Raw genomic sequence first — 23108 nt, forward strand, 5'->3', positions numbered from 1 at the left:
TAACAAGTCTGGAAGTCTTAATTTTATCATGAATTTTTTAAAATAGTTTGAGGAGAATGGGTGTTAGTTCTTTTCTGAATGTAAAGTAAAACTCCCCCATGAGGTCATCCGGGTCTGGGCTTTTGTTTGCTGGGAGAGTCTTGATTACCTCTTCAATTTTCTTAGTTGTTTTTAGTCTGTTCTAGTTTTCTATCTCTTCCTGGTCCCATTTTGAAAGACTATGTGTTTCTAGAAATTTGTCCACTTCGCTTAGCTTGTCCAATTTGTTGCCATATAATTCTTCATAGTAGTTGTTAACAATCTTTTGTATTTCTGTGGTGTCAGTTGTTACTTTTCCTCTTTCATTTCTGATTTTGTGTATTTAGGTTCTCTCGCTTGGTTTCTTGGTGTGTCTAACTAAGTGTCTATCAATCCTGTTTATCTTTTTGGAAAACCAGTGCTTTGTTTCATTGGTCCTTTGAATTGTTTTTTTAGTCTCTATGTCATTTATTTTTGCTCTGATCTTTACTATTTCCTTCCTTCACTTGCTCTAGGGTTTTCTTTATGTTTGCTTTCTTATTCTTTAAGTTGTGAGGTTAGATAGTCTATTAGAAATTTTTCTTGTTTCTTGAGGTAGGCCTGTAGTGCTATGAATTTCCCTCTCCAAACTGCTTTCACTGCATCCCATAGATTTTGTGTTGTGTTCATTTTCATTGGTTTCAAGAAAGTTTTTAATTTCTTCCTTGATCTCCTTCTTTCATTGTTTAATAAAATGCTCTTTAGCTTCCATGTGCTCAAATGTCTTTTCATGTTTTTGTTGCAATTGATTTCTAGTTTAATCTGAGAAGATGCTTGGTATGATTTCAATCTTCTGGAACTCGTAGAGATTTAGTTTGTGTCCTATCATGTGGTCTATCTTTGAGAATGTCCTATGTGCACTTGAGAAGAATGTGAATTCTATACTTTTGTGGTGTAATTCTCTGTAGATATCTATTAAATCCATTTGGTCTAGTGCTTCATTTAGAATCTCTGTTTCCTTGCTAATTTTTTGTCTAGAGGATCTATCCTGTGATGTCAGCACGGTGTTGAAGTCTCCTGCTATAATTGTATTGCTATCGATTTTCCTTTGAAGTCTTCAAAAAGATTTTTAATATATTTTGGTGCTCCTATATTGGGTGCATATATGTTTATCAAGGTTATATTTTCCTGTTGGATAGATCCTTTCAATATTGTGTGGTGGCCTTCTTTGTCTCTAGTTATGGCTTTCATTTTGAAATTTACTTTATCAGATATGTGTATTGCTATGCCAGCTTTTGTTTTTTGTTTTTTTTCATTTGAGTGGAAGATTTTTTTCTATCCCTTTACTTTTAACCTATTTGAGACTTTTGTTGTGAGGTGGGTCTCTTGTAAACAACATATATATGAGTCATTCTTTCTTATCCAATAAGCTACTCTGTGTCCTTTTATCAGAGCATTCAGTCCATTTACATTTAAGGTGGTTATTGATATGTACTTATTTATTACCATTTTTGTTTAGTTTGGCTATATTTTTCTTATTTCTTCTACCAATTACAGAAGTTTTTTAACATTTCTTGCAGTGCTGATTTGGTACTAATGTATTTCCTTAGCCTTTTTTCGTCTGGGAAGTTCTTTATTTGACCTTCTATTTTGAATGATAGCCTTGCTGGGTAGTCTTGGATTCAGATCCTTGCTTTTCGTGACCTTGATTACCTCATGCCATTCCCTTCTGGCCTGTAGTGTTTCTGTTGAGAAGTCAGCTGAGAGCCTTATGGGGGTTCCTTTGTAGGTAACCTATTGCTTATCTCTTGCTGCCTTTAGAATTCTCTCTTTGTCTTTAACTTTTGGCAATTTAATTACTATTTGTCTTGGTGTGGGCCTGTTTGGGTTCTTCTTACTTGGGGCTCTCTGTGCTTCTTGAATTTGAATACCTTCTTTCTTCACCAAATTAGGGAAGTTTTCTGTCACTATTTTTTCAAATATATTCTCTAACCCTTGCTCATTTTTTTCTTCTTTGGGGACTCCTATGATGCAAATATATTACGTTTCCAGTTCTTCCACAGTTCTCTTAAGCTGTCTTCCTGTTTTTTAATTGTTTTTTCTTTTTGGTTTTCTGATTGGTTAAATTTTTTTTACCCTGTCTTCTAATTCACTGATCCCATCCTCAGCTTCCTCTACTCTGCTGTTTAGACCTTCAAATGTGTTTTTTATTTCTGATATGTCATTCTTCATTTTTTTTTTTTTTTTTTTTTTTTTTTGGTGGTTTTTAATTTCCAGTTGGTTGATTTTCAACATTTCTATGTCTTTACTCATGGTGCTGATGTCCTTACTCATGCTCCTGAGCTTCCTCAAAATCATGGCTCTGAATTCTATCTCTGTTAACTTGCTTAACTGCTCCACATTTATCGCATCTTCAGTATAGGTCTCTTGTTCTTTCATTTGGCTTTTATTTCTTTGTTTCACCATTTTGGCTATCACAGTGGGCTTTGGAGCCTGCCAAATTTTCCCTGTGGGTGTTGGTGTTCTGCTGTTTGTGGCTCCCTCTCCTGGGTTTGGATGAGTGAGGGAGGACCCACGTTAAACACCACTGTCAAGTCTTATTTTCCTGGTTAAAGTTGCTAGCTCTGAAATGGTTCAGTATCCTCTAGCTTTTTCCTGGAGGCTATTAGTAGTGATTACTTGAAGAGCCTTGGCTTCTCAGTTAAATAAAAAACTCCCTCAGGTGCTCAGCATTAGGGGATTTCTGGAAAGTGGGGCAGATGCTGGTTGTTAATGAGCCTCAATTTGCATTTCAATGGCCCACCTGGGTGGGGTTGAATCTCCCAGTGAGGGGCCACCACCTCTCCCAGAGCTCTGAGAAGGAGTAAGATGGCCACCATGCTGTGTGGCTGCAAATCAGCAAAAGCTCTGAGCACCCTCCAAATCCTGAGTGTCCCCACACAGTTCCAGTCCAGTCCATCCTCCCTCTGCCGGAGTTCAAGTTGAGTGGTTGTGGCTATTTTAGCATCTGTCCTGGCTCTGGGCTGAGGAACCACTTGGGAGTTTAACCCGAGGGCACTGCTCACAGCTAAGGCTGCTGCTGTCTGTGGGCTCCCAGCTCCCCTGTTTGTTGTGCCTTCATAATCCTACCAGGATCGAGTCAGTCCCTCATTATATGGTCCTCACAAGCTGCTTTTTTTTTTTTCGATGATTTGTCTTTATTTTAGTTGTAATTCCAGTTCAGTTTTGGGAGATGGTCTGTGTAGCTTTCATTCACTCTGTCGCCATTTGGGAATATCTTGATTGGGTGATTTTTCTACCCTGTTATTTAATTCACTGATCTGGTTCTTAGCTTCTTCTACTCTGCTGGTTGTTCTTTCCAATGTGTTCTTTATTTCTGCTATGTCATCTTCATTTCTGCTTGGTGGTTTTGTATTTCCAGTTGGTTGATTTTCAATGTTTCTATATTTTTACTCATGCTGTTGAGCTTCCTCATAATCATTACTCTGAACTCTGCCTCCGATTTCTTTCTTAATTCTGTTTCATTTATCTCATCTTCTATGAAATTTTCTTTTGTTTTGTTATTTGGGATTTGTCTCTTTGTTTCAACATTTTGGCTGTCTTCATGGGTTTTGGAACCTGCCAAATTTTTCCTGTGGGTACTGGTGTTCTTCTGGTTGTGGCTCCCTGTACTAAGTTTTGATGAATGTGGGAGGACCTACATTAAACCCCACTGTCAAGTCTTACTTTCCTGGGTCATTTGAAGGCCAAGCAAAGGTTCAGTTATCCTCTAGCTTTTGCCTGCAGGCTATTAGTCTCAGTTAATTGATGATCCTTGGGTTGTAGTTCTTAGCTGAATGAAAAATCCTTCAGGTGTTCAGGGTAAGAGGATTTCCCATGGGTGGGGCAATTGCTTGTGATAATCTCTGGCTGTTAATGAGCATCAATTTGCATTTCTCTGGCTAGCCTGGTGGTGTTAAATTCCTGAGGGAGGGGCTGTTGCTTCTTCCCGGGGCTTTGGGAAGGGGATCTTTGAGTCATATGGCTACTGTCCTATGAGGGAGTGATTCAGCATAAAACTCCCAGTGTCCTTCTACCCAGCGTCCTTCTACCCAGCTTCCTCCTGAACCACAAACCCCTGACTCACTTCTCACAGTTCCTGTCCAGTCCAACCTCCCCCCACCAAAGCCCAAGGTGAGTGACTGTAGCTAATATGGTGCTCTGGTGTTTTTTTCCCTTGTGCCTCTCTTTGCTGCACAAATCCTCAGCTCTAGTGATCTCATCCAGGTTTTTTGCTGGTGTCTTTCCCTGTCCTGCCACTCTGTGCTTTGGAGCTGGCTTGAAGTTTTAACCCCTGACTTCCCAGAGGGACCTGCTCACAGCTAAAACAGCCCTGAGCTGCTGTATGTGGGCTCCCAGCCAACCCTCTTCTGCCTCCACACTTTCTACCAGGCTTGATTTGTTGTCCTCTTTTTGCCCCTGGTTACAAGGATTCTCTCCAGCTGCTGTTCAGTTGGGTTTTCCTGGTGATTTGTCTTTATTTTAGTTGTAATTCCAGTGTGGTCCTGAGAGACAGTCTCTATAGCTTCCATTCACTCTGCCACCATTTTTAAAATCATTTCCAGCCATTTTAGATTAAGACACTTAACTGTGTGAGTACTTTCTAAACATTTTGTTGGAATCTGGGTGCCTAGAGTGGCAGATGAGATAAGGATTGGTCCTTGCAGCTTCTGGGACCAAGTAGGATTGATTTCCTTGCAAGTTACATACTTCCTCTATGAAATCTGCAACATACTCACAGGCTACCTCTGTAGCACCCAGCATCCTGGAAGCCTCGTGAAAAGGCAAAATACAAATATCTTTTAATGATATCCATGAATGTTAAAACAGTACCTACCTCCCTGGGGTCTGAAGTTCCTTCCCAAAAATTTATACAGAAGAATTTCTCCTTCAAAACTCTGATGACATTAAAGGGTTAATTTCTTTAGCTTGCGAAATTTAAAGCATTAAAGTTTTGGTCTCACTTGAGAGCTGAGTAAAACCATCACTCCCAAGGGTGCTTCAGCCTGCAGTGAGTTTAGAATGGCCAGTGTGCATCCGGCACAATGCCGTGTCCTGTGTTCGACTCACCACACCCCACTCCCAGAATACCATCTGCCTGACACCTGCCCTTTGGAATGGTTTGTGAGCAAATTGTCTATTATTTATGACTGTTGGCCAAAATCCACATAAAAATATAGCCTGATACTAGCGTCCCTTAACAACAAAAAGTCTTCAGTTTAACTTCTATCAGCACCATGCTATGACACAGTAGGTATGTCCTTAAACTGTCTGTGCTGTTGTTCATTTTGCTTGTGCACTGTGTTCTAGAAACAACAAAGTGATCAGCAAATTAGCCAACCTTTAGGTGGGATTTGTTAAGCATTAAAGTAGACCCCCTGGGCCCTGGCCGGTTTGGCTCAGCGGTTAGAGCGTTGGCCTGCGGTCCGGAGAGACCCGGGTTCGGTTCCCGCTAAGGGCACGTACTTTGTACTTCGGTTGCAGTTTGTCCCGGCCCTGGTTGGTCGTGCGGGTGGCAGCCACTCGATGTGTCCCTTCACGTCGATGTTTCTCTCTCTCTCTTCCTCTCTCTCCCTCCACTCTATCTGTACAAAAAATAGAAAAATATCCTTGGATGAGGATAAAAAAAATAAAAAAATAAAAATAAAGTAGACCCCCTGGTTTTAAATTTTTAGATTTCAACTTTCACTTAATTGAGGGTAGGGTACTAGCATATTTAACAATTATTATTTCCATAAGAATTTAAAAAATTTTTAATTAATCCTCACCCAAGGATATTTTTACATTTATCTTCAGATAGAGTGGGAGGGAGGGAGGGAGAGGAAGGGAGAAAGAGAAATATCAACACGAGAGGAACATATTGACTGGTTGCCTCCTGCATAACCGCAACCAGGGCTGGGGACAAACCACAACCGAGGTACACGCCCTTGACTGGAATAGAACCCACAATTCTTTGGTCTGCAGGCCAATGCTCTAACCACTGAGAAAACCAGCCAGGGCAAGAATTTTAATTTTTAAAAACTCCATATTTCTCCTCTATTTTAGCTTCCTAGAGCTGGAAGTACCATAAATTGGGTGGTATAGAACAACAGAAATTCATTGTCACACTTTTTTTTTTTTTTTACAATTTCTGAGCTGCACTGTTTATTTTGCTACTTGAAACCTAAGTGACAGTATGTCACTGTAATGATGAGGTTTCATCTAAACCTTTACTGCATTGCAGGTACAGACATATATGTACACATTTTTTGAGAACTGACATTTTGCAAAATACAGCAAACATTTTAAGTTATACATGAGAAAAAGAAGTATTCAAAAGGTATGCATTCAAGTTATTGCAGGTTATCTGTGAGAGATTTTCTGTAGGTAAGACATATTTAAATTTAACCAACAGTAGCATGTCAGTGTATTTAAAATGACAAAATCTTCTCTCTGGTCATGGTGCCCATGACAAATTACTATGATGTTGTATGTTTAGGGCAACATGTCAATACAGCATAGATCTCATGGCACTTGGGTTTTCTTCTGGAGATTAAAGCTGTTTTTCTTGGGATAAATGCAACAGCAAAACACAAACCAGTTGATCAAAAAAAGCACTTCTGCCATAATGTCAATAATTTTCAGGACACATCAACTGACAGTAATTTTCCCATTCCCAGTTCTTTTAAGAATTACATCTCTGCACTGTTGCCTTCAGTATGTCTGAAAGCTTGTTCTCTGTTAAGACAGTTTACTGACTACAGCCTGGTTGAGAGAATTTAGTTGGTTGGCCATTTATCTAGAGCAGTGTATCAGGCACCACCCCTCTTCTGATGATCCAGAGCAAGCAGCTGGTTGACTTGATTAATTCGGCCATGAATAGTGCGCTGCACCAGCAAGCTCTCCACATCAGCTACATCTATGTTTAACTCCTTAATAAAGAAAAGGAATATGTATTCTTAATTAATTTGATGAGCACTTGTGTTCTGATGTTTTGCAAAAGCTCTTCAGTGTGTTCCCTTATGAAAGGATCATCCATGATGTTGCTGTGATTTGTTTTCAGAATCTTTTCAAATTCAGTGATATCATTATTCTGATAGGCACTTACTAAATGCGTCATTGTGAGAATTCCTGAATCATTTTTGTATGGTTCGGCCTCCTGTGAGTCAAATGGATGTATTCCTGATTTCATTAGCATATTTACTAATACATATTTGCTAAGTATTTTAAGCATGTGGTCCTTCTTGAACTTCCTGATTCATCATAATTCTTAAAGGCTTCAAGAAAGTCAGTGTGTGCCTTTCCAGATTTACCTTCTTTCAAGTGCATTTCACCATCACATTCCATGATGACTTTCATGATCTGCGGATGAAGGATGGCAGACTTGATGTGAAAAGACTGTTCATGGAATGCTTTAAGTTTTTTGTTATTTTTCTGTGCTGTGTACATTTGATTTTCCAAAGCATATATTTCTAATAACCATGCACCCTTTTCCAGGTCATCTTCTTTATCATCAGTCTGGCGGGGCTGATGTAACTGGTGTACAATTGTTTGAAGCTTTCCATAGTTCTCCCTACTAAATACAATTTTCCCAGCTTTGTGATTGTCTTAAACCACAGCCCATCATTCTTAGCATCTTTTCAAGCTTCCAGAGCTGTTTCATAGCATTCCTGCAGTAAATCCATCTGTTTAGAAGTGGACATATAATAAAGAATAGAATTAATAGATTTTTCAGAATAATTTCATGTGACTGAACTTTGCATATAGGTTAATAGTTGTTTACATTTGTTCATCATTTCTGGAAAGTTCATCTACTTGAAGTTAACTTTAAGCATTTGTTTCAGTGCTTTGAAGTTCCATTCTCCCTTTTCACCTTCAAGTTCCAAAACCTTCTGGAAACTGCTTAATGCTGCTTTGGGGGCATCTTCCTTTAACACTTTGGAATTATATTCCTGATTTTTCAAATCCACATTCGGCTCAGAGTTACTATCTTCACAGTATCCTGGGGCGTAGTTCTCCTCCTCATCGCACATGAAATCGTCTTCCATGGCAGACGTCTCGGCCAGGATGGGGCAGGGAAAAGAGAAACTCTCATCACACATCCTTGAAGCAAGCAGTTTAAAATGTAGATGTCACCAAGGCAAGCTGCCTTTGAAGGCTCCAGGGAAGGGTCTGTGCCTCTCCCGCAGCTTCTGTGGTCCCAGGTATTCCTTAGCTCATAAATGCCTCGCTGTAATCCCGCCTCTTCATGGTGTGCTCCCTGTGTGTCTCACCTTGTCCCCTCTCTGTGTGTGTCTATGTCCAGATTTTCCCCACTTTTTTTTTAATCCTCACCCAAGGATATGTCTTTTATTGATTTTAGAGAGAGTGGAAGGGAAAGAATGAGAGAGAGAGAAATATCAATGTGAGAGAAAAACATCCATCAGTTGCCTGCCATATTCATATCGACTGGAAATCAAACCCTTAACCTTTTTGGTGTTGGAAAGGATGCTCCAACCAAATGGGTTCCCTGGCCAGGGCCATGTTTCCCCTTGTTATAAGGACAACAAGTGTATTGAATTGGAGTTTACCCTAATGACTATGTTTTAACCTGATTATCTCTGTAAAAATCATCTCTCAGCTACAGTCACATCCTGAGCTACCGGGGGTTAGAACTTCAATATAACTTTGTGGGAGAACACAGTTCAACTCATAGCATCCTCCTTCAAAAGCATTTATCATATAGGACAGTTTGACAAGTGAGCCCAAGATGACAAAGCACATATGAAGAATTTTATGAGAGTATTTTTATATCAGTCTTTTGATTTATACTCACTCAGGTAATACATGTGTGCTGCCCAGTATGATAGATTTATAAATATTTATATGTTTTCTCTCATTTCTTACCTTCATGCACATATTAAACACTTACATTATTTGTATGATTGACTCATCTACTCGGCTTTGAAATTTCCTACCACTATCATTCATGTTCTCATTCTCTTCTTTCCCCCTTGAAATATTCATCTTATTCTCATGGACAGTATGAATCAATGACAGTTTTGTGATATAAAAGAGTTTCTAATCTTCACTGATTAGAAACTCGAGTGCTGATCACTGAGTTAGTAAAAAGCTTAAAGGAAGTCCCTGTCTTTGTGCTACAGGGCTTGATCCCCAGCCGCACTGTTCAACACAGGGAAGGCATGGCTTAAATCTGCAATGGCCTAGCCCTGGCCAATGTGGCCCAGTTGGTTGGAGCGTACACCAAAACATTATGGGTTCAATTCCTGGTCAGGGGACATAACCAGGTTTTGGGTTCAATCCCCAGCCAGGCACATATGGGAGGCAACCAATTGATGTTGCTCTCCCATATCTATGTTTCTCTCTTTCTCACTCTCTCTCTCCCTTCCACTCTTTCTAAAATCAACAAAAGCATGTCTTCAGGTGAGGATTAAAAAAAATTCTGGCCATGGCCAGTTTGGCTCAGTGGTTGAGCGTCAACCTGAGGACCAGAGAGTCCCAGGTTTGGTTCCCACTAGGGGCACATACCACAAAAATAAATAAATAAATAAATAAATAAATAAATTAATTAATTAATTCTACAATGACCCAGAGCTGGGAAAAACAGCTACCACGTGGATGATGGAATACAAGACTATAAGACAAAGACAACTAGCATTCACTGGGTCTGTGTTGTGTGTGTCACTGGGCCACACCCAAGGTGGTAGGAGGGAGTTTAAAAAATAAATCGGTCTGATCTCACAGGCTGGCCAACAGGCCAGGATCACAGCATACTAAGAAAACTTCCTTCGTTGTTTTCACTTCACCTGTATGCTCTTTCCACCATCGTCTTTCCCAGTTCATACTGGGAAATTTCCATCCATTTACATATGGGGGTGGCTCCCACTCCAAGGGGAGGGTATTGAATGTTTCCCTTTGGCCAGTGGCCTCTCACCCTACACTCACCTTCAGAAGTTTGTCCAAGACAACACACTCCGGGCATCGGCTGCACTGGCTGTGTTTCATTACTGAGGGAAAAGCAAGGAGAATAGGAAAATTCTCAGACATGTAAGGAATGCTTAAGAAACCTGAGGAGACTTCCGGTCAAGATGGCGGGTAGGTAAACGCGGTCTCGCATCCTCCCACAACCACATCAATGTTACAACTAAACTACAGAAAAACCATCATTCAAAACAGCCTGAAATCAAGCTGAATGGAAGTCCTACAACTACAGAATTAAAGCAGCAGCCACATCCAGACTGGTAGGAGGGGCAGAGGCACGAGGGGCTGGTCCCACACCCAAGTTTGGCGGATAAAAATCAGGAGGCTCCCTCGGCTGGGAAGGTCCTTCCTGAGGACTGAGGGGTCCCTGTCCCACACCAGGTGCCCCGCTCAGGGTTCCAGTGCCAGGAAGAGAAGTCCCCATAACTTCTGGATGGAAAAACCAGCGGGAACTGAGGCTCAGGGAAGCTGACGCAGCTGGAGCCCCAGGCAGCTCCTTAAAGGGCCCGCACACGGACTTATCGGACTCTCTCCCTCTGAGCTTGGAGGGGAGGCAGCTCGAGGGGCGCCAGAGACATACAGGGAAGAACTGAGCTGTTTGGCATTGGAGCAAGGGCTGGAGAGGGGGCTTTCTCCGGGACAAATGTGCTGTCAGAGGCCTTTGTTCCTTTGGTGAGCCCTTCCCAGGGGCGGCAGAGAGCCCCCATATCTGGGACTCCAGCAACCTGGCTCACACTGGTAGCCCCGTCCTGGTGATTCCCTAAGGCCCCGCCCCACTCAACTTTCAGGGCCACCCAAGCTGTTGCCACTTGCTTAACCATAGGATTGGCCTGTCCTGGATCCTGCTTCAAACGAGCAGCATCTGGTCTCAGCAAGCCCCATACCTCTCTGTAAGTAATACACAGAAACAAACACAGGGAGGCAGCCAAAATGAGGAGACAAAGAAACAGGTCCCAAATGAAAGAACAGAACAAAACCCCAAGAAAAGAACTAAGCGAAATGGAGATAAGCAACCTAACAGATACTGAGGTCAAAATACTGCTTATAAGGATGCTCAATGAACTTAGTGAGAACCTCAGTGAACTTAGTGAGGGCCTCAAGAGCATAAAAAAGACCAGTTAGAAATCATGGATACACAGTTAGAATTGAAGGAGGCATTAACTGAAATAAAGAATAATTTACATAGCTTCAATAATAGAGTACGTAAATCCAAGGAGCAAACCATCGATTTGGAATATAAGGAAGCAAAAAACGCCCAATCAGAACAGCAAAAAAAAAAAGGAATCCAAACAAATGAGGATAGTGTAAGGAGCCTCTGGGACAACTTCAAGCGTGCCAACATTCGCATCTTGGGGGTGCCCGAAGGAGAAGAGAGAGAACAAGAAATCGAAAACCTGTTTGAAACAATAATGGCAGGAAACTTTCCTAACTTGGTGAAGGAAACACACATACAAGTCCAGGAAGCACAGAGAGTCCTAAACAAGATGAACCCCAAGAGGCCCACACCAAGACACATCATCATCAAAATCCAAAAGGTTCAAGACAAAGAGAGGCCCTGGCTGGTTTGGCTCAGCGGTTAGAGCATCGGCCTCCGGTCCGGAGAGACCCGGGTTCGGTTCCCGCTAAGGGCATGTACTTCGGTTGCAGTTTGTCCCCGGCCCTGGTTGGTCGTGTGGTGGCAGCCACTCGATGTGTCCCTTCACGTCGATGTTTCTCTCTCTCTGTCTCTTCCTCTCTCTCCCTCCCACTCTATCTGTACAAAAAATGGAAAAATGTCCTCGGGTGAGGATTAAAAAAAAAAAAAGACAAAGAGAGAATCTTACAAGCAGCAAGAGAAAGGCAACTAGTTACCTACAAGGGAGTTCCCATTAGGCTGTCAGCTGATTCCTCAAAAGAAACTTTGCAGGCCAGAAGGGAGTGGCAACAAATATTCAGAGTGATGAAAAGCAAGAACCTACAACCAAGATTACTCTATCCTCCAAAGCTGTCATTTAGAATCGATGGACATATAAAGAGTTTCCCAGACAAGAAAAAGTTAAGGGAGTTCATCACTACCAAACTGTTATTATATGAAATGATGAAGGGTCTTTTTGAAGAAAAAGATAAAATGTATGAACAAACAAAATGTCAATGAATACATATCTATCGACAATGGAATCTACAAACAAAATGAACAGGTAGAACAGAAACATTCTCATAGATACAGAGAACATTTTGTTGGTTGCCAGTTGGGAGGGGGGTTGGGGGAATGGGTGAAAAGGGTGAAGGGATTAAGAAGTACAAATTCATTGCTAGACTGTCAAACCTCAAAGGGAAAGGGGTTGGGGGATGGGAAGAAATAAACCAAAGAACTTATATGCATAACCAATGGACACAGACAATAGTGTGGAAAAAGGTGGGAGGGGGGCAGGAGTGGGGAGGAGGGGGTCAATGGGGGAAAAATGTGGAACATCTGTAATACATTTTACATCCAACAATAAAGATTTAAAATAAAAAAAAATAAAAAAAATAAACCTGAGATCATTTAACCTTAAGAAGACAAGGTCCTGGGGAAAAATATTAGCTCATCATAAGTATCTGAAGGACCATTGTGAGAAAAAGGAAGCAGAGTAGGAAAGAGCTGAGGATGAAATATTGTCATAATAACAATAAAAATGGAAATGCATTAAGCATTCTCTCCATGTCAAGCCCCTTGCTAAGTGCATTACATGCATTTTTCATTTAACCCTCACAACCACCACAGGAGGCAGAGTCTAGGATTATCCCTGTTTTACAGAGGAATTGAGATCCAGAGAAAAAAAAGTAGCCTGACAGTGTAACCATGGCTAGTGGCAGAACTGAGAGTCCAACCCAGGTCTGCCTGACTCCAGAGGCCAGGATTACCCAACCTGCCACCTTCAGCAAATTGAGAGCATCTGCTGTATTCCATGCTGACAGCAGAGAGGCAGCCATTTAAAAAAGTAGGGCTAGCCCTGGCCGGTTTTGATCAGTGGTTGGAGCGTCGACTCGCAGACCAATGAGACCGGGGTTCGGTTCCTGCTAAGAGCACATACCTTAGTTGCAGTTTGTCCCTGGCCCCAGTTGGGGTTGTGTGGATGGAAACCAGTTGGTGTGTCTCTGTCACATCAATGTTTCTCTCTCTCTCTCCCTACCTTTCTCCCTCCAGCTCTATCTGAAAATGAATGCAAAAATGCCCTCGGGTGAGGAGAGAGAGAGAGAGAGAAGAGAGAAAGAAAGAAGGATTAGAATTGGTTTTCATTACCTTGATGATCCATTTTATTTTATTTTTCTTTATTGATTTTAGAGAGAGAGAAAGAGAAAGGGAGAGAGAGATAGAAACATTGGTGAGAGAAAACACTGATTGGCTGCCTCCTGCATGCCCCCCACTGGGGATTTAGCCCACAACCTGGGCATGTGCCCTGACTGGGAATCAAACCGGCAACCTCTTGGTGCATGGGTCAATGTTCAATTCACTGAGCCACACTGACTGGGTGACGATTATTTTTAAATCCTCCCAGATCAAGAGAATAAAATAATAAGGGCTTCTAGATACAAAAATACAAAGTTGATACTTCATGTAGTTTACAGAGTTGGGAATTAAAACTTCTATCCTCTTCCACTTGCCAAACTCTGTTTAGATTCACAATATCCTTCAATACCTAAAACAGTTAGATGGTGCTATTTTAATTTTCAGAATCTCTAAATAGAGCAACTCATTCTCCAGGTCATCTGCCAGGATCAAAGCTGACCCCCAAAGCCACAGGGATTTCAGAGTTTGAGAACAGTGTATTTCAAATAGTTTTTCTCACATACAAAAAAAAGCTGCTGGCTAGAAGCCTAAATGGCAGAAGAAAATTTGTCAGATAAAAAATCTAGACCTTTGCCTTTCATTTTAGGAAACAGCAACTTCATATAATATCCTGCCACGACCTCAAACCATGGCTATCTACTGATCTCGTTGCTTAGGAGATAATCTGATATTTTCTTTTCATCTTTTGGAAACCAGAGGTAATGAGGGATTAACCCCTGGCAAACAAATTCCAATTTAGTTCTCGACCTAGGAGGTCTGCTGACTGTATTAACATCAGTGTCTGTTCATATGTAACTCAGGTGCTGGGATGTTGCAATGCTACTTTCTAATCAAGATGCTATCTGTACAATTAGAAGAATGAATCCCTCCAACTCACTCCCCTGATGGACAGAGATGGGAGAAGACTGTGGTCCTTATCGGCTTGAATTCTCCCTCTCCCCCTCTCTCCTTCCTCTATGCCTCTCTCCCCCGCACTCTCCTTAATACTGTTGTCTGTGAGACAGTTGTTACATATAAATTGGCCTTTTTAGTTTAGAATCAAGATTTTCTTTTGATGTGAGTTATATTTTTTTAAATCTAGTTCTTTTACCCAACTTTAAGTATTCTTTTTCCCTCCTATGACCATTATTCTCCTTATGTGTCTCCCCAGGGGCCAGGAGGAGAACCCACTCTCCCAAGTATTCATCACTGACGCTGCAGTCCCATGCCTCCTGCTTTGGACTTCTCGTGAGAAAAAAAAAAAAAAATCCTTTAATTGTGTTTTGCTCAAGACAAAACTTATGAGGAGGGGGAGGGAGTGAGGGGTCACATCTGGAGAGAGTTAAGCTCTGTGGTGAAGCAGCAGCTGGGACGATGTAAGGGGGCAGCTTCCCTCATGCAGCCGTTTCGCTTGGGCTTGAAAACACGTGGGTTTTTGAATGGTGTGGGTTTTATTTGAAGAGAAACAATACAGTGTGCTTTTAGGGAGGACATTCAAGTTTATTCATGCTCTCAAACCACATTTGCCCAAATTTTATTGATTAGGAAGGTACTACTACCTAAAATTGAGAGATCTTGGAGAAACTCTGACTCTTGCTTAGTGGTCAGTCCTTGAACACTGTCACTGCGATGCTGTGCTGCCTTGGTGAACCGGTCCGAATGCTTAAGGACTGTATTTGTCTGTTCCTCTTGATGCCTGTGCTGATTTGCTCTTCTTACTTCCGGATGGCAACCCGATCATCCAGCTGACGTCACAAGGGATGGTGACTAATGGCCTTGAGTGTTGCCAGCAAGAATGTCCCCCAGCATCGTGCCCTTGTTGGAATCATCTGAGACTTTGTTATGCCTCTTCTTCTGTTATCTGTCTACCTGCACCATTCTGTTGATAATAAAGAATAACTCTGACACGTAAAGTCATTTTGAAATGGAAAAGTTTCCATCTGAGTATACAACATTATTTTATCTACGCTAACACATGACCTGCTATACAAATCACTGCTATAAGTTGCTTAGAGGACAAAAAACTGCCAAAATGTTTTAAATTCTCCTTTAGGTTTGATGAGACAGAACCATTTAGTGAAGCTCTCTTATTTATAAATAGGTTAGGTTCTAACAGGTGGCTCATAAGTGGGTTTGTTAGTAAGTCCAACGATGGCGATTCCTGAGGCATTTCCTCAACAATTGCGAGGGGAAATCTCTGAATCTTGAAAGTTGAGCACAAACTTCTCCCACTTACTGAGACATGCTCTCTCAGGAGCCACCTCTCATTCCAGGACTTTTCCTCACAACACCACCGCTCAGCACAGCTGTCCACAGCTGCCATCTCCCTTCCCTCACTTCCCTGGCCTGCCTGTCCCCAGAGATCTCCTGGAGGCCGACACCATGGCCGTCTCTTGTCCTTCATATTCAGTCCCCGGCAGTATTCACCCCTGTGGCTTTTGAATCACCACCTCCACCTGCCTTCTTTCTCACTGCTCCTTCCTCCTTGGTCTCTGGTGCAACCTCCTTCGCCACTGCTCAGCTTCTGAACTCGGAGCATGTGGAGCTCTGTCCAGGGCTCCGTGGTGATGTATCCACCCTCTTCCTAGATGACCTCTGCCAGCTGGTGGAATTAGGAACCATCTTTATGACAGTGACTTCAACTCTTAACCTTCGATCACGCCAGGCAGATTCATCTAGTATTCGACTCCCCACTCATCATCTCCACTTGGACATCTATTCAAAGTCTATTAAATTATTGTGTTTGTTTATTTCTTTATTGTCTGGATCCTGCCACCTGCTCAACTAGCAAGGACCAGGTTTGTTGTTTTCATCACTGTATCCTCAGTACATAAATCCATTCTGAGCACATAGTGGGATTCAAGAAATATTTGTTAATGTAATGAACAAAAAACCAGCTTGTCCCAGCCAGGTGGCTCAGTTGGTTGGAGCATTGTCCCATGCACCAGAAAAGTTATGGGTTTGATTCCTGGTCAGGGCACATGCCTATATATATGGGTTGCATCGATATGGATGAACATAAGCAACCATTTAAAAGTGACTCTTATAGTTGTTCTTTAATACTTTTTGGAACAAAGTAAAATTTAAAAACAAATTACTTTCTAACTTTACATAGAAAAAAGACTGGGAGAATATGAAAAATGTTCACAGTGACTGCTTTTGGATAGAGAAATGATGAGATCATTTTGTTTATTTTTTGCATTGTTTTCTTAAGTTTTCCTTCAGGCTTATCTGTTATTACCTTAATAACAAAATTTAAACAACCATGATTTTAAGCAATGACAGTGATAATATATATTAATAAAAATAATGACATTTGAAAACAGAAACCTTTTCTCAGCACTGATGGGTTTTATGTTATAAGATGAACTTGGGCAGAATTTCCTTCGCTACCATTTTCTTTTAAGTGTTAAAGGTCTAAAAACAAGTGAAAATGACTTCTTATATGTAAAGATGAAGGATTTGGAATCATTTTATTTGGAAGGAAGAAGAGATGACTGTACTTAACAGAGGTCCCGAACTCACAGCCTCGCTGGTTCAGTGTAACCCTGACACATGTTCTGTTTGACCACAAAAGTCAACACAGTTGTGAAGATGGAAGCCTTTACCTGGGCGCACACACTCCATTTTCTCAGGGTCCCATCATTTCTAATGAACTTAAGTTCTTTTGCAGCTTTAATTTATGATCCCTGCCTACCCCTAAAAGCAATTGAGCTTGCAACATCCAGTTCAACCCTAGTACACAACCAAAAATAATTAAAAACACCTCAAGAAATTTTTATTAAATATTAAAAAAAATACTATAAAGTTCTAAATCAAAGAGAGCTTTTGCAGGCCCATTTATAGTGACATTTAACATGGGATTTTAAATTGTCTTAGATGATTTCTGCATAAACATTTGTTAAGATTAAGCATTAAAATACCAGTGAGCGGCCTGGAATAGTCATTCCCCAAGGACAATGGATATCAACATTACCTGGAAAGCTTGTCAAAAATATGGATTTCTGGATCCAAAGTACCAGTCTGGTCACATGTTGCCTGCCCTTCACCCCGCCTTCTTTGCCCACTTCTCAGAGGTCTCCCCTCACGATGATGGCATATGAGCTTCTTCACAGAATCTGTCTCTGGGATTCTAATTCAATGGGTGAAACTAAATCAGAAAAGCCTTAGACCACATTTCAAGAAACAATATTGTGTGAGATGCCTTTAGGGGTGCCAATTAAACCGTTACTTCCTTCCCTACAGGCTGGGCCCACAGCAGCCAGCAGGTTGCGTACAGAGGCCCTGCCAGCTGGCCAGAGTAGACTGGTCCACGGAAGGGTATTTTCCTCCAGCTGGGCCTGTCACGTTCTCTATCCTGAGGCTCTGGGCTTGAAATTCAGCAGTGCTAATAATCGCTACTAATTATTCGACAGTGGCCGAGCTACTATCAAAATAATTAATTACAAAGAAAAGGTGTTGGTGAGATGTGGAAAATTAGAACTTTTCTGCATTGCTGGTGGGTATATAACATGGTGTAGCCACCATGGCAAACAGTAGAAGTGATTAGAACACATGGAGAGATTAATTCCTTCATTTCAAGTAGTTAGTAGGTAGTGACTTTTTTATTATCTCTCCCCAGGAAATATCACATTTTTACTGAGGCCTGCTGAAATGTAGTGGCTACATTTAAAGAAATCCTACAAATGCTGAGAGTCTCATACCTAAATGTCACAGAAAAGTCACCTTCTCTTTCCATGCATTGGGTCCCCACTAGGACAGTGGGACAGTGAAGGGAAATGACTCCTTCTCTCCCTGCATCACAGCAACTGCAGTGACAACAAAGTGTCATGCTCGGCTCCCTCGTGCTAAGATTTGCACATCATCTGTACCTGGCTCCCTCCCTCCTGCGCTACAGGAGTCAAAGTCAGTAGTGCTTCCTCCTCTCTGACCCTGGACCAGAATGAGCTGTGCCCTCAGCCCTCCAGCTGTTATCACTCTGTAGGCAACAGCTGCTCACTTCTCTGTCTCAACCACCAGATTTTAAAGTGTGTGGAGCCCCAAATTCTGTCTGTCTGATCTACTTCTGTGTGTCCCATACCTGATCCCGGATAGGGCACAGAGTAGGACATCCATAACCTGGAGAAGAGAGAAATCTGTTTGCTTTTATTTATTTGTCAGCCTTTGTCCATCTTGACAACTCCTTTGAAAATGTCAGCAATTCTGTGTTCCTGGGCTCTTCTGCCCACCTCTGCCAGGTGGAGGGTATTGGAATCCAAAGACCCTTCCTGCTGTGCTGCTTAGGATCTCCTTCGCAGGCTAAATGAGGAGACTCACAAATTTAAATTCCAAATCAACATTTCAGAAAAGACATCTTTATGCTTTGGTAATTAAGGAGAAAATAAGCAACTCTCCAGGGAAGTTGAGTTCTTCCTTTGATGAGCTCTGAGTAATGGGTGACTCCTTGGCAGACATTGCCTCCTCCGGGTGAGAAGCAGCAGGTCCTGGGGTGGGTCACCACCTGGGATGCTGCCAGTGCCCGTTTCTGTCCCCTGAGCAATGCGTCTGTGTCTTCAGGCCTCGCACGTGTGTGTTTCATCTTCTTGGTGACGTCAGAGTTGGCTCTGATTCACGGATTCTTGTGGTGATTGTTGTGCCTGCGCCAAAACCCTGACAGAGCCATGCTCAAAAAGACGAGGGAGGAGAGAGCCCCCTGTGCGTACACAGACAAGACCGTGCAGTTGTGACAAGAGGTACTTGGTTTTGACCCTTTCTCCCTTAGCAAGACTATAAAGCTGTCTCCAAACTCACTCTATAGCGGAAAAGCCGCAGGTTGCACCAGAGGAGAGGGATGGGGCAGGGCTGAGGCAGGAGAGCCCGTCCAGCCTGGGAGTTGGGGGGGTCACCCCGCCGGATGTAATCATCTATCTCCTGGGTCCCAGGCACTGAGTCAGCTCAGGATCAAGTGTCCCCAGTCCCCTTGTTTGACTAAAATAGAAGCCTTTACTCAGCGAACAAATATCAGAGTTTTTTTCTGCCTCTTGTTCCTGTTTCTGTTTTATTGTCCTCAGAGAATGTAGAAAAGCAAATATTATCTACAGTGATTTCCTCTTCTCAGAGGCCATATGCATGAGGCTTTATGGCCCCAAAGAATTTGTAGCCTTTCTCCAATGTCCTTTCTTCGGTTATTTATTGTGACATTTCCAAAACAAACAACCAGACAACAGAAGCATGGTCTCAGACAGAGAGGCTGAGGGACACAGGTTATTGGTTTTAGGCAGCAAGCAAGACACTGGCCTTGGGGGACCCAGGAGCCCACCTCTCCAGCCTGAGGAAGTCTGTTGAGTTTCTTCAGTCACCCAGAATGCACTCACAATACACATGACCCTCTCCCCTCCCTCCCATGAGAAGGTCACTTTGCAACAGAGAAACTCTGATTTCTCAACATAAACTCTTGCTCATACCCACATGCCTCACACAGCATTCAGACACAGTTTGGGTTCCCTTAGTAAACTTAGACCGAAACTTAAATGCTTGTTAATCAAGTTTAATCCCAGGTTACAAATAGCCTCACTAAGAAGTAAGGAGTTTTATTCCTTCTGGTATGGGTACAATTCCCTTCCTTCCAAAAGTAGTCCTCCTAAATCTAAACTCTATTGCAAATCTCCTAAGATGGAAGCAGGGAGGGAAAATAATAGAGTTAGTGAATTAAAGGATAATGAAACAGACCAAGGTTTTGGGATTATGAATATGCCATGAATTTAGCAAAAGAATGACAAAGAAGAAAGAAGATGTTCTAACCCTGTTTGGGGATTTTGGATACATCCTAATTATGGATGGTCTCTCTGATACAACTCTCTTTAAATACATTCGCCTCATTCATGTGCATCTCCACAGAATATTCCAGAAATGATTGGCTGCTTGACACTTGAACTAAACACATTAACCATTCATGAGAAATTAATGTTAAGTTAAATTCTTTAACCTGGACAATACAATAAATAGTCCAGGCATATAAGTTAGTGTGAAATTATTGTGTCAATAGTTTAATCTTTTCTTAAAATCTCATCTGAAACTAAACATGTAACATGGGTAAGAAAATACATCAGGTAATTGTCTTGAGAAATTGGGTAGGTGCCAGAACCCAACTGAGTTGTGTTAGAGAGGAGCATGGGCATCTTTGTCAATGACCTCGAAGATGAAAAGTGGACAAAGTAAACAAAATTAGAAGGAAATACAGAGAGAAAGAAAATGAAATTCAAGGTGTGAGCTTTTAGCCAAAGTTGTTAATTTTCCAGCAGAAAATTACCCAAAAGCAGACCAGTGGAAGTCTGGGTGAGACTGGAACCCAGTGAGAGCCCGGGAGGGTGTGGGCACACCTGGCTGAACATCTGCTGAGTAACAGGGACCTGGGCCGCATGTTCCTCAGGGAATGACAAAACCGTGCCCCCACGAAAGATGATTTCCCTGCTCTCTACACGTTGATTAATTTCCACCTCCAGTTCTGTCCGAGAGAATAACTAACCCCAGTGGCCTGAGGAAAAGAGAAGTGTGGGCTGTGTTCAGTATGATGGGGATGGGACCACGATGCTCACTCGCCCTGGGGACGATGCCCCCTATGACACAGAAGGCTGTAATTATGGCTCAGAGTTCAACTGTTTGTAAGTTGATGTGGTTTGCTTAAATCCACGCATAGTGACAATGACTTAAGGCAACATTTTTTAAAACTCAGTGGACATGTTTTGACTGAAATGGCAGTGGGGACGAATGGAGTGAAAGCCACACCATAGCTCAGGATAGAAAAAGTCTTTCATATGAGAGGTCTTAGCACTAGAAGGTGAGAGAAAGGGTGAGAAAGAACATTTTAGGGGCAATTATTTATTTTTTTAATCCTCACCTGAGGACACTTGTTGCATTCATAGAGCGAGAGGGAGAAAGGGAGGAAGACAGAGAAAGAAACTTTCATGTGAGAGAGACACACCAAGTGGCTGCCACCCACATGGCCCCAACCAGGGCTGGGGACAAACTGCAACAGAGGTACGTGCCCTTAGCGAGAACCGAACCCGGGTGTCTCTGGACTGCAGGCCGATGCTCCAACCGCTGAACCAAACCAGCCACGCCCATTTCAGGGGCATTTAGAGGAAACAAAAGAACCCTGCTCAGAAGAGTGACTGTATTATGAAAATGGATTTCCAGATAAAGAGCTTAAACCACTTTATCCTGTCCCTTTAATCCAAAATGGACAGTCCCTTAAAGATGTAAAAGTATCTTAGAGTGCCCTGGACGGTTTGGCTCAGCAGTAGAGCGTCAGCTCGCAGACCAATGAGTCTCGGGTTCAATTCCAGCCAATGGCACATAACTTGGTTGAGGTTCCTCCCCAGCACTGGTCGGGGTCATGCAGGAGGCAACCAGTCGATGCATCTCTCTCACATTAATGTTTCTCTCTCTCCCTTTCCCTCCCTCCTACTCTATCTGAAGATAAATAGAAAAATATCCTCAGGTGAGGATTTAAAAAAAAAAATTTTTTTAAGTATGTCAGAGTAACTGTGGAGAAGGGAACAAGCGCTGCATTTGTGAAACTGACTACAGTCTCCTTCAGTACTAAATGCAGAATCGGGCAGGCAGGGCGGCCGGGCGGGCAGCTGTCCCGGCCCGTCTGCGCCTCTCGCTCCTCCGCGGCCCCGCTCGGCCCGCTCGCTCGCAGAGCCAGGTGGGCCTGCTGAACCTACAGGATGTGCCCGAGCTCGTGGACACGAAGAAGTAGGGCGACAGTGTCCTGGACAGCCCGGATTCGGGGCTGCCCCCCAGCCGCTGGGGGCTCGCAGCGGGGAGGCCGGGGGCGGCGGCGATGGCAGGGATCGCGCACCGGCACCTGGAGCGCTGGAGCCCGACGCGGCAGCGACCCCCGCGGTCCCCAACCCAGCCTCTCTCCCCCTCCGCTGGCCTCCGCCTGCGCGCCAAGGTTCTGCCCCTGTCCCTCGGAGAAGGAGTGGAGTGTGACCCCTTAGCACTGAAGGAAGTAAGGTAAACTTCCTCGGTCAAGTTCGACTCAGAGCAGCACTTCATTGAGACGTCGCCTGCCCCTGGGCCTGGCGGTGGCCTCCTGCAGCCAGACGGTCACCTGCATCCCCAACTGCACGTGGCGCAACTACAAGGCCGAGCTGTGCTTCCAGCCCCTCCACAAGCCCACCTGCTTCCTCAGCACCATCGTCTACCCCAAGTACCTCAAGACAGTCTACACCACCACCATGGATTCCAACAGCCTCAAGAGTCCTGTCCAGCGTGGAGCTCAAGGCCTCGGAGTTCCTGGGCAGTGAGTACCTCTCGGATGAGTGCTGACTGCAGCAGCCCGGGTGGGGTGCCCTCCTGCCCCTGGGAATCTAACCTAGAGATACCTCTAAGCCCAGAGGAAAATGTCACAGCATCTTATAATAATTGAGAGATTTTTTAAAATTGTTTTGTAAAGGAGAGTATTTCTAGCGTGCTGCTCATGGTCTCCCCCAGAGTCTCAATTGGATGAGAAAAGAGAGGACTCGGGCTAAAGGGAAAGGGCCATGATTTGAAACAGGGAGGGAGGGGAGCTCCTCTCCCATTGGTCAGTGTGTCAGGGGAAATGTGGGGAAAGTCTCTGGCATGGAAAAAGTGGTTTTGAGAAATTCAGCCCCGGGCGTCTTCACCACGAGGAAAGCGGTGCTATAGCAGGGAGCTGTGACGCCCGTATGAGTCCAATGTGTGGAGAGCGGTCCGTTCCATGTCTATTTCCTGTTCACTGAAACGCTTAGAATTCTCTCCATCTTTTTCTCGACATCAAAAACCTCCAACCTCAGAATAAGATGTTTTTAAA

At 43.1% G+C, this 23108-nt stretch overlaps 2 pseudogenes; one reads left to right on the forward strand and one right to left on the reverse strand.

The window, feature by feature from the left end:
* Positions 1 to 6756: 6756 nt before the first annotated feature.
* Positions 6757 to 8063, reverse strand: LOC118643240 (annotated as a pseudogene).
* A 13806-nt stretch (positions 8064 to 21869) lies between these two features.
* Positions 21870 to 22603, forward strand: LOC118643239 (annotated as a pseudogene).
* Positions 22604 to 23108: the final 505 nt, after the last annotated feature.

Source organism: Molossus molossus, unplaced genomic scaffold, assembly GCF_014108415.1.
Source record: "Molossus molossus isolate mMolMol1 unplaced genomic scaffold, mMolMol1.p scaffold_m16_p_32, whole genome shotgun sequence".
NCBI lineage: Eukaryota > Metazoa > Chordata > Mammalia > Chiroptera > Molossidae > Molossus > Molossus molossus.